At 52.5% G+C, this 16,660-nt stretch overlaps 1 protein-coding gene across 1 annotated transcript in view; it reads right to left on the bottom strand.

The window, feature by feature from the left end:
- Positions 1-13,583, bottom strand: part of DUSP8 (dual specificity phosphatase 8) — a 46,151-nt gene extending 32,568 nt beyond the window's left edge. The window contains exon 1 of the mRNA XM_015631597.2: positions 13,535-13,583. The gene's annotated coding sequence lies outside the window, so the exon portion shown is untranslated. The remainder of the gene's footprint in view (positions 1-13,534) is intronic.
- Between the last annotated feature and the right edge of the window lie 3,077 nt (positions 13,584-16,660).

Genomic DNA, 16,660 nt, shown 5'->3' with positions numbered 1-16,660 from the left:
TCCCTGTTCCCAGCCCAACAGCTCCTCACATTCAATTTGCTTTTTCTGACCTCTGCCAAGCCCAGAGCTAATGGTTTCACAGAAGCAGCTTAGCTCAGCTCTATGGTTCTGCTGCTGCACAGTAAAAGCTAGTTTGGGGCCCATCACACACACCACCAAATCAGGTTTGCTCACTCCTGTTCATCAGTTCACACTGCATTTCACCTGCCTGTTTATCAGAGCCTGCTCATGGCTATCTTTGCCAGCCTGCCTCCTGGCAAGTCAAGAGAAGACAAGAAGTAAAGTTGACCTTTAGTCCTGTCTTCAAGAAAGAGGCCAGGCATCAGGGCAGAGGTGCTGGACTGAGATGGCCCCGGAAAGCCTTCTGCTTTTCAGCATCTAATTTGCACAGCATTAGAGAGGGGGTTCATATACAGGAGTAGCCGGTATACAAATACCCTGTGTTTCCACCTTAGGACCTGAGGCAGGTCGAGCCTGGTGTTCTCTGAGGTGAAGAACAAGATTCCTCCATGTTCAGCCCACAAGGTCTGCAAGAGCAGCAGGCAGGCTAGGGAGCTTTCAGCTCAGGGTGTCCTCTTAAGTTTTAATGGAACACGTCACTGTAACTATGTTTTAATGGCATTAGATTTTAATGCCACTGCAGTCATTCAGAAAATAAGCCTGGGCTACTACCAGGCTCCTCTTGTTCCTGCCAGACGGTGTTTTAGAGAGAACCCACAAGCTGCTTCATGGAAGCTTTAATGCATCTGAATTAGGAGGACTATGAATAACGTGCCTGAAAAGGCCAGCGTAAAGATTTTCATTGACCTCTGCAGGATCAGGATTTGGTCCACGGAGCAGAGGAGGCTTACGAGTCACACTGATCTGAGCAAGCCAGCACTTCCCATAAGCTCTTACACCTGCAGGCACCTACTGCAATGGTAGCTCCAGATACAAAAAAGATGCTCGAGTCAGACATGCTACTGGGTGACATGAGAAGGACCTCTGTTAGCAGCCACCAAACCTGAAGGACGCTGTCTCTAGGCCACAGCTTGTAGGAAAAGAATGGAAAGCCACAGAACGTGAGGATGGGGGTTCCAGCATTTGCACTGGCTTGTGACTCCAGCACTAACAGCCCAAACTTCCCTGGGCTACCAGACCTGCCTCCCAAAGCAGGAGTAGATATCCCAGGCTTCAGCCTCAGGATCCAAGCTCACAATAGGAGGCCACATTACGATGTGCAATACTTTCCTGCCCTTGTATCACACCCCTGCTGCCTCTGCCAATGTGTTAATACAAATTACAGGAGGGAAAAAAAAATTCCCTAAAAGCTGCGATAGTGACAGCCCCTCCTGGCACAAAGCATTTTGGCAGCCCCTTGGCACTCTGGCACGGCTGTGCCCGGCCCCACGGAGCGCTCGGCGGCTCCTCGCCGCCACTCCAATTAGAGCAGCCCCTCGGCGGGCGTCGGGCGCTCCCCCCGCCGCAGGACCCCGCTCCCCCCAGCTCTCCTCAGGGGGCTTAAAAATTGAAACAGTTCTAATTAGGGGGTCTGAGGGGGAGCGAGGCTGGCTCCTGCTGGGATATGACACACCTCATTACGTTGCTACCGCCTTGCCAGAAGCCCCCCTGCTGTCCCTTGGCTATAGAGCCAGGGCACTCAGAAAGGATGCAAATTAGCCAGCTTTTCCCCTTTGTCTTCCTTTCACACCCCACTCCCCAAATCACTTTCTGCCTCCCTTACCCATCAGGACACCAGGCTGTGAATGTTTTTTGGCTCTTCCAATTACATCGAAGAAAGAAAAAGGGAGTAGAAAGAGTTGACAGACAAAAAAAAACCCTAGAATAATACTTTGGCAGAGGGATGAGTGAAGTGGGAGGAAGGAGTGATCCAACATTGCAGAGCTCCGGATATAACATGGAATCCAATCTCCAGATAGTGAGCAAGGGGTAAACTTTTGGGGTGTCGAACACAGAGGGGTCTAGGAAAGATAACAGATCCTGATGACCTTATCACTCTAAGAGAAACCTAGGCCCAAGAGGCCTTCACAAAGTTTGGCAGATGACTGGAAGCTTGGGTGGAAGAGACTGGAGAAGCCAGATGAGGTTTCCCAAGTCAGCTAATAACTCCCCTCCTGCAGAATAACCAGCTAAGCCTCTGCAGACACATGTGACACATCACACAGGTCCCACTCCCAGCTCCACCCAAAAGATCTGGGGGAAGGCAGGGCAAGGCCAGTCCATTCTGCCCCTCTTTCCTTTACCGGGGATGAAGTTGGTCAGCTCAGTGTGGTCACAGGGAGTTGTAACCTTAGCATTAGAACCAAGACATGGGGACTTCTCCATGTAAGTTCAGCCAGGTCAAAGGCAGACAAGCAACTTCTCTGACAGCAACCACAGGACATTTTGAACCAGACTGAGGGTGATGAGTTCAGCCCCAGACACCAGCAAGAGGCTTTGAGACCTTCACCTTGCAGGCTGTGTATGAGATGGTCTCTGGGAAGAACAAGCTGTAATGTCCCCATACCTGGGAAGACCAGAGAAGGAGCGAGGATGTCTTTCTGCTTCTGCTCAGATGGGTCAGAAGGAAAACTGAAGGAAGAGGCTTAGCCATGGAGCAGTGCTAAAGTAAGAGATCTTTCTCCAGTGAGAGGAGACCAGGGGAAAAGGTTAACCTGGAACCTAAATTAGGGTTTCAGAAACATAGCTGTGTTCCTCTCTTATCAGTTTATTAAAGCCATCTTAATCTTCTTGAGTGTTCCTGAAGAACATTACCATAATCCTTTAATCCCACCTCTCCCTGGAGTGCCTATAATGAGGAGATGGGCACATGGCTTAGCTGAATGGGGACAGCCAGCAGGAGAGGCCACACTTCAGCCCAGGGACAGAAAGATGGGCAGGGATTAGCAGAGGGCTGGGCCAACTCAATGGGACTCTGTCCCTGTTGTCACCTCCACAAATGCGTGTGTACCATCGTGGCCACATGAGTCACAAGCATGGCAGAGATGCACACAGCACGCCAGGCTAAGGGCGAGTGCTCAGCCTGGCTGTGACCTTCTACTGGGCAGGCCAGGCAAGAGAGCAAGAAAACCCAGAATAACCACAGCCAGAATCTATCTGTGTGGCATGAGAGACCACAGGAACTCATCCCTGTGCTGGCCCAACACAGATCACCCAGATGGAGGCCACTTCCCTCAACCGCTCAAGGGCTTGCACAAGGCCCCCAGCTGAGAGATGTGATAAGGGAAGGGCACGGATCTGGTTTCTCTTTTACTTGAGACATCAGCTGGACGGGCAGCAGGTCTCTACAGCAGCCCCAAACCTCACTAACCAGCATGTCCACTCCTTGCACTGAGCTAGTGCTATGTCCTGGAGAGCTCTACCCTCCACAGCCAGCCTCGTTGAGGAGATGCTCCCCCCTCTGCCATAGGCAAGCCAGCCTTGCTGCAGGAACACATTTGCACCATGCCTGTGAGACTGGAGCTCCAGCACACTCCATGTGATGCTCATCCTATGAACACACTCTTCTGGTGGCATCTCCACCTTGAGTTTACCAAGGGGTAAGAGCACCACAGGCAAAAATCTGTTTATTTGTCCCCAGTTATCTGAAAGCAGTCACTCCTGAAGAACTGCCATCTCCACCAGGGACTCAGTGGCACTGACTGAAGTGATTTGGCTTTTCCCCTTGCAGCCCTAGGGGCTGGGGGAAATATCTGTGCCTTGTAAGCCCTGCACTGAGATGCTGCCTGGCATGGGCTCCTCCATCCATCCAGGTCAGTCCTGCAACCAGCCCCAGGCTCACTGCTGGGATGCTGGCAGGACCCCACTGAACCCTAGCTCTCCAGACACCTCCTAAGATGCAAACCACAGCAGCTTTTCCAAGCCCCACACCCTTTTTCCTCCCTCATCCCCTCGCTTCTTTCAAGTGCTTCAGCACTTAGCAAACTCCCCTCGGCTGGCTCATGCCGTTTGAGGGATTCCTAAACCACAGGACCATTACTAATTATTATTATTATTTTGCAGCAGCAATCAGGGACGCGGGGCTCATTAACAAGTTAGCACCTCTGGTTTCCCTGGAAACTCGCAGCTGCCAGGCAACGGCAGCTCTCCGGCCCGAGGCGATGCTACTGCAGCGCCTTCAGCTCTTTCCCAGAAAGATGCTCGGGTCCTGCATGGGTTGATGAACCCATCTTCACCAGTGGGATGAGGTTAGGAAACTCCAGGATGTGTCCCCTGCTCTACCCCATCATGCTGGGAACCTCAGCCCTTCTTCCCGATCCTGTTCTGCCACTCACAGCATCACGAACTGCGCAGCGGCTCCTCCCTCCCAGCGAGCCACGCAGGCTTTCTCCAAGGGCGAGGAATTTGGATCATAATGATTCCCCAGAGTAACAGTGGGACAAAGCTGTCAGGTGCCTGCAGCAGCCGTTTTGGAGGTGATGTAAGTGATGACGATTTCTCAGCAGTTACTCAAGGTCCCTTTAAGAGGCAGCACAAAAGATTTCTCTGCTTGACGATGGAAAAATGGAGTGCATTTTTCTTCCCTTTGCTCCTTAAAAAGAGGCTGGGAAACATCACTAACCACATCCATTAACTCATACACAAAATCTGCTTGTCTACCTTTCCCTAGTGAATCTCAAGGGTGGGGAGGAACGAAATCACCCAAGCGTCAGCAGTAGGAAGATGTAGGGGAGATGGCAATGACTTTCCTGGTGTCACTTAAGCCCAGTTGAGATCCACTGCTCTTTCCTAACCCTTGCCACCCACATGGCAGACAGAGGGCTCCCCCACAGCCTCATCCACACTAATCTTACAACCCCATCTTGACTCCCTGCACACCCCAGGCACATTTCTCCTGGAACAAGAGCTCCTGCGCGTGCCTCTCCATGCAGGGAGCACTTCAGGAAGGAGGGACAGGACAGCATTCTCTTTTTCCCACAGCACATCACCTGGAGGCAGCCACTGCACTTTTGCCAGGGTTTCAAGCTTGCTGATCTCATGATTTCTTTATTTTTTTTTTTTTCTCCTCCTTTCTATGCCGCAGTCTCCTTTCAATTCCTGTAGGCTGGAAGCAGCATGCCAGAGAGCCCTGCAAGGAGCTGCTTGCAACCAAACAGCACCCACTCGCCTCCCCGCATCACTCACTGCCCTCTCCACCTGCACCCTGAGGCCCAGAAGGTGTTTTCCACCAGAGGACGTGGCTGAAGGGCCAGGATGTCCTTCAGCAAAGTGCCAGATGGTGCATTCACACTGGACAAGGGATGTGGCATGGAGCCACAAGGCAGTGCTGACATAGGGGTGCTCAGCCTTGGGTACATGGCTGGCAGCGTGGGACAGCTCAGGGATGAAAGGAAAAGGGACAGGTTGTACCCAGCTGCAAGGGAGTCTTTCCCATGCAGCCTCACCCCACAAGGCTCTCCTGGCTGCAGTTAAGCCAAGCAAAGGGGTCCCTCATCCTCTCCCACCACCTGAGGTTGTGCCAGCAGCTTTGAATGGGTTATGACTGCAAATGCAACTGCCTCTCAGCTGTTTCCACCAAAAAAGTGCATTTAAGGATTTATAGACTGGCCACTCCCAGAAAAATTTCTGACTGCAGTTATGGCAGTCAATCTGGAGATCTGGTCAGGAAAAGCCAACGAGGACAGCAGGGAAAGGAATTTAGCTGGAGTCTAGATGACAAGGGCTGTATCTCCTCCTCTTAGACTTGTGCTTTTAACGTGATTTATATGGTTTTAAAACCACGACAGCCTACAAAAGCCAAGACCAAAGGTAGGTTATCCATGACAGCCAGCTATTTAATCACTGTCTTTGCCCATGCTGAGGATATTGCTCCCAAGCATGCTGCTTTCTAATACCAAAGCTATCCCATTTCCATTCTCACCCTGCCAAGGCGAGAGCTGGCCACATTCTCATCCCAGAGCTAAAAGCACCTTCTGCTTTGAGCAGCTTGGCACACATCTCCATCATGATGGAGAAGGGAAATCTAGTCCTCTTGATCTTCAAGGGCTCTTGTTGCCCACTGCCTGGTATTCCCATCATTTGCTGCAAGACCCCATGAGCCCAGCAGGTTTATCCTGGGGATAAGGTGCTTCTTTGCCTTTTTACAATAAGAGCAGACAGAGGCAGCCCAGAAAGGTATGCAGTCAGATACTCCTGCAGGGCTGGTTTTCCTCTCTCGTCCTAAGACAACAAACACCATAAATACCTGCTGGGTGCATTTGCAGTCTCCTGGAGAAAGGGTCTCCAGGGCCTGGGTCCTATTTTCCCACAACACCTACACACCAACTGAAAGAAAGCACAGGATTAAACTGTGGCTCTTCAAATCTGCAGACAAATACAGCATTCCACTTCTTAATCACAATCCCCAGGGACAGGAACTTGTCGATCTCAGCAGAGTGCTGGGGACAGTCAAGGGTGAGGCCAAAGCCAGCACCCAGCACACACAGGGGCAGTCACTGCACAGTGCAGTGACTAATGACAGTGGCTAATGCCCACTCCAGTGTCATTAGGCCCCCATATTTAAATGACAAATAGAATAATGATGTTCCCTTCTGTCAGGTTGTGTGCAGTTTCTGGCAAGTATCAGTGCAAACTGAGGTGCAGATCCCCGCTCAGGTTTGCAGCCAGAAAAAGCCAATGCCCACAGTTATGCCACCCTGTGCCCACAAAACTGTGTATCTTTCTAAGAGATCCAGAATTCAACGCAGATAAAAGGGACTATGCTGGTTTACCATGGGATGAGACGTTGCCCAGGCCAGCAAACACATTTTACAAGACTTTTCTGACCTGGTTCATGGCTTGCTGAATTTTCTATATGCACACAAGAGCCAAACTGCTCACAGGTTTGGGAAGAATTAGCACATGTCAGCTCAGGTTCTACCTTCTACCACAGCCCCAACAAGGAGGCACCAGCTCTGAGTTTTGGAGGATTACCTTTCTCTAAAAAAAGCACACAAGACAGGCAAAGCCCAAGCTGATGTTCCTGCCCCGCTCTTCTCCTTTTCCCTTGGGGGCCATGATTCATTACCAGCTGGTTTTGTTCTTAATCTGAGGTGACACAGGGGTCAAACATGGTTTGCAGGTCTTCCTCCATCCTCAACCACCCTGTTGAGCCACGGCTTGCTGGTCAGATGCCACAGCTCTTCATGTATGAAATCCTGCAGCCTGGCCTCCTGACTGAGAGCTGGGTATTGCAACACTTTGTAACATGGGTCTGTCTTCCCTCTGAATCCATATTATCACTGCTACTGTGGGTAGCAACCCACATGGACTCATTTGCTGAAGGAAACAGGCAGCAATATTCCCCTCACCAACACCAGGCAGGTGTTAAGCATGACATATAAGTGTACTTTAACCCCAGTTTCAAAAAGAACATGTCATGACATCCACCCAGAGCTTAAACATCCTCCAACTCATCTCCACGCCAGCAGGTCTCACTCAGCCCTGCTTCTGACCCTGCAAGTGAAAGCTCGGGTGATCACACCAAGCCTTGCTCCTTCTGGGCTGGCTGACCCCCAGCTAAGACCAGTTCAGTCACCCTCACTTTCCCACCTGTCCTGCTGGACTCCAACAGAGTTCACTCTTATCTTTGCAACGGGTACTGATGAATGAACCTTGCTCAGGTGCCAGACAAAGAGGCAGCCAAGCTCAAAGCAGAAGGGATTGTGAGGATGACACTGAATTAACAGGCATCAGCATTCAGCAAGCAAGCGGAGAATGCACCGATCTATTTTTAATGGTACAATGAGAGTGCTTTACAAAAGGATGTGTCTGGGGAGATTCTGCCCAGTCAGAGATTTGCATTCGGGTTTTTTTGCAGCAGTCAACTTCCCTTGATGTGTGGGAGGCATTTTGTCTCTTCACTACCCCACAGAGCAATTGAGAGGGCCCTGGCTCAGTTTTGGCTGGAGGCTCATCCCTCTGGGTCACCTTCCTGCCCTGCTGCATCCTTCTGACTTTCCACCAGAAGAGCTGAACCTGATGTGAGCAGCAGGTAAGGTGTAAAGGACAGCTCCAGGCTTGCTTGGCCTCTGAGCATCAGCCCTGCTGAGCCAGCACAGCTGCTGGGGACATCTCTGCGAGGTCCCTGACAGCAGCAAAGTGGTTAACATGGCTTTTCATGGGCTAGCTCCAGTCAGCAGCGCTGGCACCCTCTGCACCAGCCCTCCACTCAACAGCCTCAAGTGCCAAGCCAGGCTCCGGCTGCGCCCGTCCGCTCCCCACGCAGGGCTGCCAGCCAAGGCAGATGAAGATGGCATGAATAACTCCACTCAAACCACAGCTCAAGGAGGACCGGGCTGCCATCGCAAGCTTGGAAGTGAGGGTTGTTAGAGGCAACGCAAAAACAATCAGATGTTGTAGACACTTCTTGGTTGCCTCTTTTCAGCAGCATGCCCCAGAGACGGAGGGACCCTCTTTGTCCAGAGGGTCTGGATTTCAATGGGAGACGTGTGATTTATGCAGGCACAGGTTTAATATGTGGAAAGGGCTTGACTTGCTCTATGCAAAAAACCTGCAATGCCCTAATAGACTGAAATTTCTTCCTGAGCTTCTGCTGCATCAGCTGAATTACCATGTGTTAGCCATAGACAGCAGAGCTCCTTGGAGAACTAAATCCCCTATTAAAAAGCCAAAAAGAGGCGAGCTGAAAAGCCGGGATGCGGGCACACTGCGCACCTCCATGCCGGATGAGTAATGTGGGCTGACAGAGACGGACCGGAAAGACGCACTGCATCATTAGCAGGGCTGGAGGACGTGGTGGGGGACAGGATGCCAGGGTCACGCTGTCACCGAAACCTGCAGACAGGATCAAAGCAGTGGTCCACCTCATTCATGTCCCCTCACCAGCACTGCCTAATAACAGGTGTCCTACAAAAGCCTGGGAGAAGCAGGACAGTGGGTATTTATGGACTAGTCATGCAATAATTTAGGTTTAAAGGGACCTCAGCAGTTCAGCTGGTCCAACCCCTCTCTCCCTTAAAGAAGAACGAGCATCAACACCAGAACATGTTGTCTTGCCATTCTGGTTGCCAGATAACTTGTTCCCAGTCATCAGTGGACTCAGAAATAATGCTCCCCATAACTCAGCGTGCAGAAACCCTACACAGAGAGCCTCTTTTGCAAATTGCTAGAGGACCCTGAAGGACTCTGGAGGAATTCTTTAAGAACACAAGGTCTCTGCCCAAAGAGAAGGCTTTATTTAAAGAAAATACAGTGAAGGAAGACAAGATATACATGCAAACACTGGGGAACCATGAGCACTTTCCACACACAAAAAACAACACGGAAAAAGGCATAACAAGAGCTAAAAGAAAAGATGAAACAAAAAAAGGATTTCCAGCCCCATATAGGTTCCTAGGAGTCTCTTAAGCAAATTTCAGCTCAATCCACACAGTCCCTGCATTTCTGTCCTGTTATTGCTTCCTGTTTACAACAGGAGATTCTGTGTTCTGGATCAGCTTCCAGTGAGCACCTCCAGGTTCTCTCCTGAACCCAGTCTGGGCTAGCACCTCACCTACCTTCTGAAATGCAGATCCTTCCAAGACACCATGCAAACAATACCTGTCACTTTGAGAAACTGAAGACCCAAAGCAGCAAAACCTACCCCACAAAAGCCCTGGGCAAAGCAAGGAAAGAAGCCTCTTGCACACCAGCCTAGATTATCTTGTCCAGCTAGGTCTAGGAAACCTCAGAATAGGAGCCAAACAGCAGAGAAATGCAGCCAGCCATCCTACAGTAGTCATGGCAGTCTGCAGCATAGTCTGGGCAGGCCTCTGTGCTGTGCACAGTCCCCCAGTGTGGCCCACCTTTACTCTTAATCTCCTTTCTGGAAGTGGAGTTGGTTGAGAACCGAAGGAGTCTCTTGGACAGCATGGACCCAAAGATTTGGGGCAGAAAGTCTAGAAACATCTCTTGTAAGAGAAAGATGTTTTCCTCTCCATGAACTCATGCTAAAGAGGAGACAGGGTGACCAAGGCACCAACCACAACCAGACCTTGGGATGCTCCACCATGGTCTCAGCTTCTGCCCCACTTCTGGCAAAACAACTGTCCCATGGGGATGAGGCATGTCATGGTCTCCCCCTCCATCAGATGAGCAGGCAAAGCCATCACTGGGGTGCACTACACCACTCACTGTCCCTGCAGGAACCTGCATTACCACTAATCACACCACAAGCTCTGTCTGGCTTTGACAGCAGCAGCTTTGACACCAGTAGTGCACAGCATCTTGGCATGTCAGTTTTTACCCTCCCTCACCCTCCCCTGGCTGTGTTATAATCCTGCACACAGAAGTACACCCAGGTCTCCTGAGTAAGCTTGAGAAAATCTCGAGCAGAGAGCTTGTTTAGCTTCTTATCTGATGAATGCTCCCAGGCCACTCACCTCCCTTCCCCAAGCCTGCCATAATTATGTCAGGTGCCTCCTTCCCACTGGCATCAGGCGGGACAGGTGTATCTTCAGAGAAGAAATGTAAAGCTTGAAAAACAGGTTTTAAAACCCAGAGGGCATGGGGATGCAAAGGAGTGTGGAAGCTTTCCCCACAGGATGACTGCATTGCCGCTCTGGCTGCAGGAGTTTCTCTGCATAGCAGCAAGAAAAAGAGTGCAGTGAGACTCAGAGACCATGAGCACCTGGGAATTTCTGCAACCATCTCCCCCTTAACACTGCCATTAAACACATGGCAGAGGGTAAAACAGTCTACAGACTCTCCCAGTGCAGCATCCTGGCTGTCCTACTGGGAGAGAGTGGTCAGCATCCACGAGCTTCTTTTCTTCATCATCTCCTTCTCTACCAGTTTCAGTTTGCTGGCACTGTTTCAGTATGATGGCAGCGTCCTGTGAGCCTGCACCATAAATCAAGGGCTGACAAATGCTGGAGCACCTCCTTCTTCCTCCTTCTTCCATTCCTGATAGTGTGAACATGCTCTGTGCCCAGGACTTTGGGAGCCGAGCTGAGCACAAGATAAATTAACTTCTGATCCCTAAGAAAATCCTTGTTTAAAGGCAAGGAAGCAAATCCAGAGAGGAAAAGCCTGCATCCCCCATGCAGATTACAGCAGCTGTGGCAGAGGTAAGGGGTAGGGATGGAATGGGGACTCGCTCATACTCATGCCAAGAGAAGTCACTTCAGAAATCCAGAGGAACAATGGGTTTCCAGCCTTTGGAGATTTCCTACAGGGGAACAGGGTTGCACAGGAGAGAAGAATGCTTTTTCCCACCTCTTAAGATCCAATTTGGCAGCCTGGGACAGACACTACTGCTTAGTCCTACCCAGCCCTCAGGGGTGTTTTTGTAGTAAAAGTGACGTTGCATTTAATTTTAGGTGAATATAAGCTCTCCAAAGGCTCAATGGCTTTCTCAGTGAGGTGCCTGGCACCCAGCAATAACACACTGCAGACAAGCATGGTGCAGTATTTGCAAGAATAATCTCCATGCAGTGTCACCAGTGAACGCTCCTAAGGACTCTGGCCACTTTGCTCAGCTCTCCCAAGCTTAGCTGAGGCTAGATTTTAAAGAAAAATGCTCGATCCAGGTTTTCCTTATCGTACGTCTAAGAAGGGACAATTGGAAACCACGGGAGGACAATCTGTTGGGTTAGAAGACCTTTGGTGTAAGCTGCTGTCATCTCAGCTTGGAAACCTTCCAGCTTCAGGTTTGAGCCTCTCAATTGTGCTGCCAATAGGCCAAGGACAGGAATTTCTGCCTAGTGCCATTGCATACAGGCATCTGGGCATCCCTGTGCTGCTCACACTCTTGCCTGTCCACTCTCGTCCCAGCCATTTAGACAATCCTGCACATCCAGGCTCTGCCACACAAAACTGGGGACAAGACACCTGCAAAATCCTTGAGGGCATTTTAAAAATCCCAAATACGCTATGGCCAGGAGTATTTTTCTTGGTGCCACAGCTTATGTCATTTCAGGAGCTGTTACAAGCAAAATCAAAGCGAGTGCAGAAATCCCCATGCAGACCCAAACCCGAACCAACCTCTTCTGCAGAGAGAGTTCTCCCAGCACAGCCGCCCTCCGACAGCACGAGCAGAGGCACACAGAGGCAAGGCCAAACCCAAAAGCACCAATTCCCGTGCATCGAGTCCTTCCGAAAACAAAGCTCTCCACAGCCGCGTTTGGGCGCGTAGGCAGCCGTGCCCCAAGCCTTTGCCTCAGCGCAGGAGGATGAGACAATGCAAGCCAATGTCAAACACCGCTCCACGGGCAAGCTGCTCTCAAGGTTATCATGGCCCCTGCACTGCCAGGCGCAATCCTCAGCGCTACCTGTTCCAAGGGTGCTTGGATATCCTCACCCTTTCCTGCGGGAAGGGGTCTGCCTTATTACCCCAAATCAGAGGGAGATGGAACCGCTGGCAACCATTCCCAACGCATTCGTCATCGCCAGCTGCTTGGGACAGGCATGGTCTCTCCTACATATGCTTATGCAGCACCCAGCTCCCACCAGGGAGCTGTCAGCAACTACCGCAATATGAGGGATAAACGCATCCATGCCTAGAAAAATCCAAATATCCCTATCAGAACAGCACCGCACCGCATTCTTCCTTCTAACGAAACCGCAAATTACTGACCTGTGCACAGAGCTCCCCCAATGCAAGCTGAAGCACTGACATCAGCTTTTGCTGTTGCTCAGGAATTTAATTCTGGGGGAGGAGAAAAGGGAGGGGGGAGTAGGAAGGAGAAGGAACTTATTTATCAATAAGGGAAATAACCAGGAATCTTTAAAAACAAACAACGCTCAGCACAGAAAGCAACATTTATCACTGTATAATGATGGAGGGTGCGTGGGGGTGATCAATCGGTCCAGGCACATTAGGGAAGGTGGAGAGGATTATTTTAAACGAGCAGCTTAACTCATTAATCGCGAGCAGCGCCTTTGGAGCCGCAGCAGTGAAGTGTTGCATGAAAACCCCCGCTGCTGAACACATGCCGGCTGCGTTTAAACGCCAAGGACACAGGGCGACACTCCAACCTCTTTCATCATCAGAAAAACCACAGCGCTGTTAACACCGCTTCCTCAAACACCAGCCCTCAGCCCCGCCAGAAAGCCCCTCCAGCCGCGACCCCCGGCCCGGCAGGACAGCGGGTATTCCCCGGAGCTTCCCAAGCCCCCTCCTCACCTGCGCCACGGCCGCCCGGCAAGCGCACACCGCCAAGGCAGGGTGGGATTTCCACCACCCCCCCGCCCCGAAAACAAGCGCAGCATCCCCGACATGCGCGGCCGCGGAGCGCCAGCCCCCCCCCCCCAACCCCCCGTTCTTTCCCCAATCGCCGCCGTGGGGCTGCTCCCTCCCCAGCCCCAGCACTTCGCACACGTTATTCTCCCTCGCACCGGAGCCATCGCAGCGCGCTCACGGCGGCCGAGCGCCGTTCCTAGGTGCACACGCAGACACGCACATATACCGGCACATGCTGTCCGCCGCCTCAAGGCGCGATGCCGGCCCCGCACCGCCCTCCGCGCCCCCTCCCCGCCTCCCCCGGGGCGCACGGCGCCTTCCCGCACGGACACGGCGCGGACACGGCGCGGACACGGCGGGACACGCACTGACCCGGCACGGCGGGCGCGGGCGGCCGCCCCGCTCCGCGGGCTATCCGCTGGCGCGGCCGCTGGCGGCGCCGCAGGGCCCGCATGCCGCGGCGGGCGGGGGGGCCCGCTCGGCGCTGCTCCGCGCTGCTCCGCGCCGCTCCGCGCCGCCGGGAATGCGCCGGCGATGAGGTCATGCCTCGGGAGCGGGCGGGGGGGCGAGGGGGAGAGGGAGGAAAAAAAAAAGGGGGGGGAAGAAAAAAAAAGACAGCGTTGACGTCACCCGCAGCCAATCAGCGCGGGCGGCGCAGGGCAGGGTGACGTCAGCGCCGCGGGCGCGGAGCAGCGCTGAGGGAGCGGGCGCGGGCTGCCCGCCGGTGAGGGGCCCGGGCTGCCCGCCGGGCCCGGCGCTTCCCGGGCCCGGCGCTTCCCGGGCTCAGCCTCCAGCCCGCGACACCTCGGGGCCGCGCGGTGCTGGCAGAAAACGCGCCGCGGTGTGCTTTTGGGTCGTGGATGGTCCCCGGGCCGCCTGGCGTTGCGAGGCTGAGCCGAGAGCTCTGCCGCGGCTGGGGCCAGCCCTGGCGCCCGTCAGTGCCCTGCCTGGCGAGCCGGGAGCAGCGGGGGACAGCGGGGCGCCCCACGGCACTCGTTCTCTCTGCGCTGCCCAAGCTGCAGAAGGACTGGCACAGAGGCAGCGCGGTCTTGGGGGATGGCACGGCAAAGTGTGACCAAAAAGCTGGCTCCAAAAGCAGGAGGAGCCTGACCCCACGGGGCGATCAAATCCCTGTATGGATGGAGTGGGCTCCATCCCCATCCTGGAGCTTAGGGCTCCCCATCCTGCTGCGGGTTCACCAAAGAAGAACTGGGCAACTGGCCTGGTTACACTCCAGGGGCTTTTCTCTGCCCTTGGCCCTGGCCTGGCAGCTCCAGCTTAGAGAGGGATTAGAGTTTAGAAGCTTAGGTTTTGCTGGTGCTTAGGAAACGAAGGGAACCTTCCTCCCTGCCGATACAGATGCCGGATGTTTTAAAATTAACTCTCGTGTCTCCAGACACGCGGGCCAGCAGCTTGCTCGAGAAGAACACCGAGCTCCCACAGTAACTGGCGGCAAAATCTTTCCCAGAAATGTCATTTCTCATAAAGCACCAGAGGTATAAAACCATGGGATGCTAAAAAGTCTCACTCTCCCCATTGCATAAGCAATGCCGGTTCATGCCCTTCTCCTACCACAGAAAATCAGCTCACCCAAAGCTGTCAGCAGGGAAACTTTTACAAAATGAGGGATATTCTACCTAAACTCATGGGTTTCAGCCCAGTTATCATAATCAGTGGCAAGATGCTGGGATAGCATGGGCACTGGCTTCTTCAGGGGCATGGGAACACTTGATCCTGGTGGGAGCTGGAGCAGCAGCATGAGTGGCATGGCTGGAACAAAGCCTTTCCTGCTGGTTTTCCTGCCCAGCTCCCTCCTTGCGGCCATGCAAAGCACCCAGATGGGGAAAACCTGAGAAAGAGTTCTCTTCCCTCAGCTTTGGACTTTCTCCTCCCCTACCCAACACCCCTATTTTGGAGTAAAATAGGAAAAAAGGGGGGAAAAGGAATGAGTGTGGAAATCCCAAAGCTTTCTCATCTAGGCAGAGAGCCATGAGCTCACAAAGCCTGCTGAAGGAAGAGGATATAAACAGTTTTTTTCCAAACTCCAGTTAAAATCAATGTTTCCAATACTGGACCTGGCACATCACAGATGAGCATCCCAGATGAGCTGTTGGGAAAATTGTTCCCTGTCTGTCCAGTGGCATGGCACAAGGGAGGAGAGTGGGAAGCAGATGGGAGAAGTATGTTGAGCTTGCAGCAGGCAAGGGATGGGGAGGTGATGAGGATGAGGCAGAGGATGGGGTGTCCTGAGGGACACCCTTGAACTGTACATTCCAGCAAGAGACCAAGCTGAGCTCCCTCTTGAGCTTCATCCCTGGCATCCTCTCCTCAACTAATCCGTGGATGCCCCTGCTACATCACTGGATGATGAGGACACAGGCTCACCAAATCCTCTTTGGCAGCAGACAGAAGCAGCTCCAGTGGGGCTGGGGACCAGTGGGACATGGGTTGTCACGGCCACAGGAGTGGCTCCAGCCCACGAGCCCTGCATCTCTCCCACACCCACTGCTTCTGCGCCAGGCACTGCAGCCAAGCGCCTGGTGGGGAGAAACCAAAACAAATGATTCACTGCTGCTAAACTGCTCCCAGGATCACAGGGGCCAGGAGCAGGCGTGAACTGAGGCTTGCAAAACCTCACCTGCCTCCCAAAGCTGGGAGCTAACCCTATTTAGATCCCAAACCTGCTCAACCTGATATTCTGGCGTTCGGGTGCGAACCCACGGCTACATGGAAGTGGGCAGCCAGCCTGAGCGAGGGCAGCGCTGCGAGCACACCTGGTCAGCTCTGGATGGTTCGGGTCATCCCTATTGCCCCTATTTTTCCCAGGGGAAATTAAGCTGAGAGAGCCAGGGCAATGCTGTAATGGTCAGGCAGGCAGAACAAAGCAGCCTCATCTCTAAGCTCCATGTACCAGATGTGAATCTATTGTCTCAGCCCCAGGGCCATCACACCCCCCTCTCCATCACAGCCATCACGAGCTGAGCAAAAATACACAGCAAGTTGCTTATGGCTAAAGGAAAGCATTTTGTTTCAGGTAAAGCACTTAAAAAATAATTTACCCCACTCTGTTTTTTTTCTCTTTCCCAGATTTCAGACACATCCAGAGGTGGACTGCATCCCAGCTACATGTTTCAAATGCAGGTTATACTTGTACATGTAATAGTTCTTGCTAAAATGTTTTCCAGGCCCCCTAATTGCCATGGCAAGCCAAGTGCAGAAGAGTGCAGCAGAGCCTTCTGCATGCATCCTGCAGGGATTAAAATTGGAACCTGATCATGAAGGAAACTAAAACTAGGAAAAAGGAATTGCTGCCAAACCAACTTTCTTATCCATCAAAAAAGAGATTTTTGTCAACTTGCAATTTCTTTAAATGGCCAAATAATATTTTTTTTTAACTTATCCTAGTTATTTAGATGCAGTTCCTCACACCACTGGCTGAGCCAGCATCCCATGATTCTCTCCCAGGAGGGCTGGCTGTGGCACAAGACACTGTGTTCC

The sequence above is a fragment of the Parus major genome, chromosome 5, assembly GCF_001522545.3.
Source record: "Parus major isolate Abel chromosome 5, Parus_major1.1, whole genome shotgun sequence".
NCBI classification, from domain to species: domain Eukaryota; kingdom Metazoa; phylum Chordata; class Aves; order Passeriformes; family Paridae; genus Parus; species Parus major.
The sequence above is the reverse complement of the archived record's forward strand: the minus strand, read 5'-3'. Positions and strand labels throughout refer to the sequence as shown.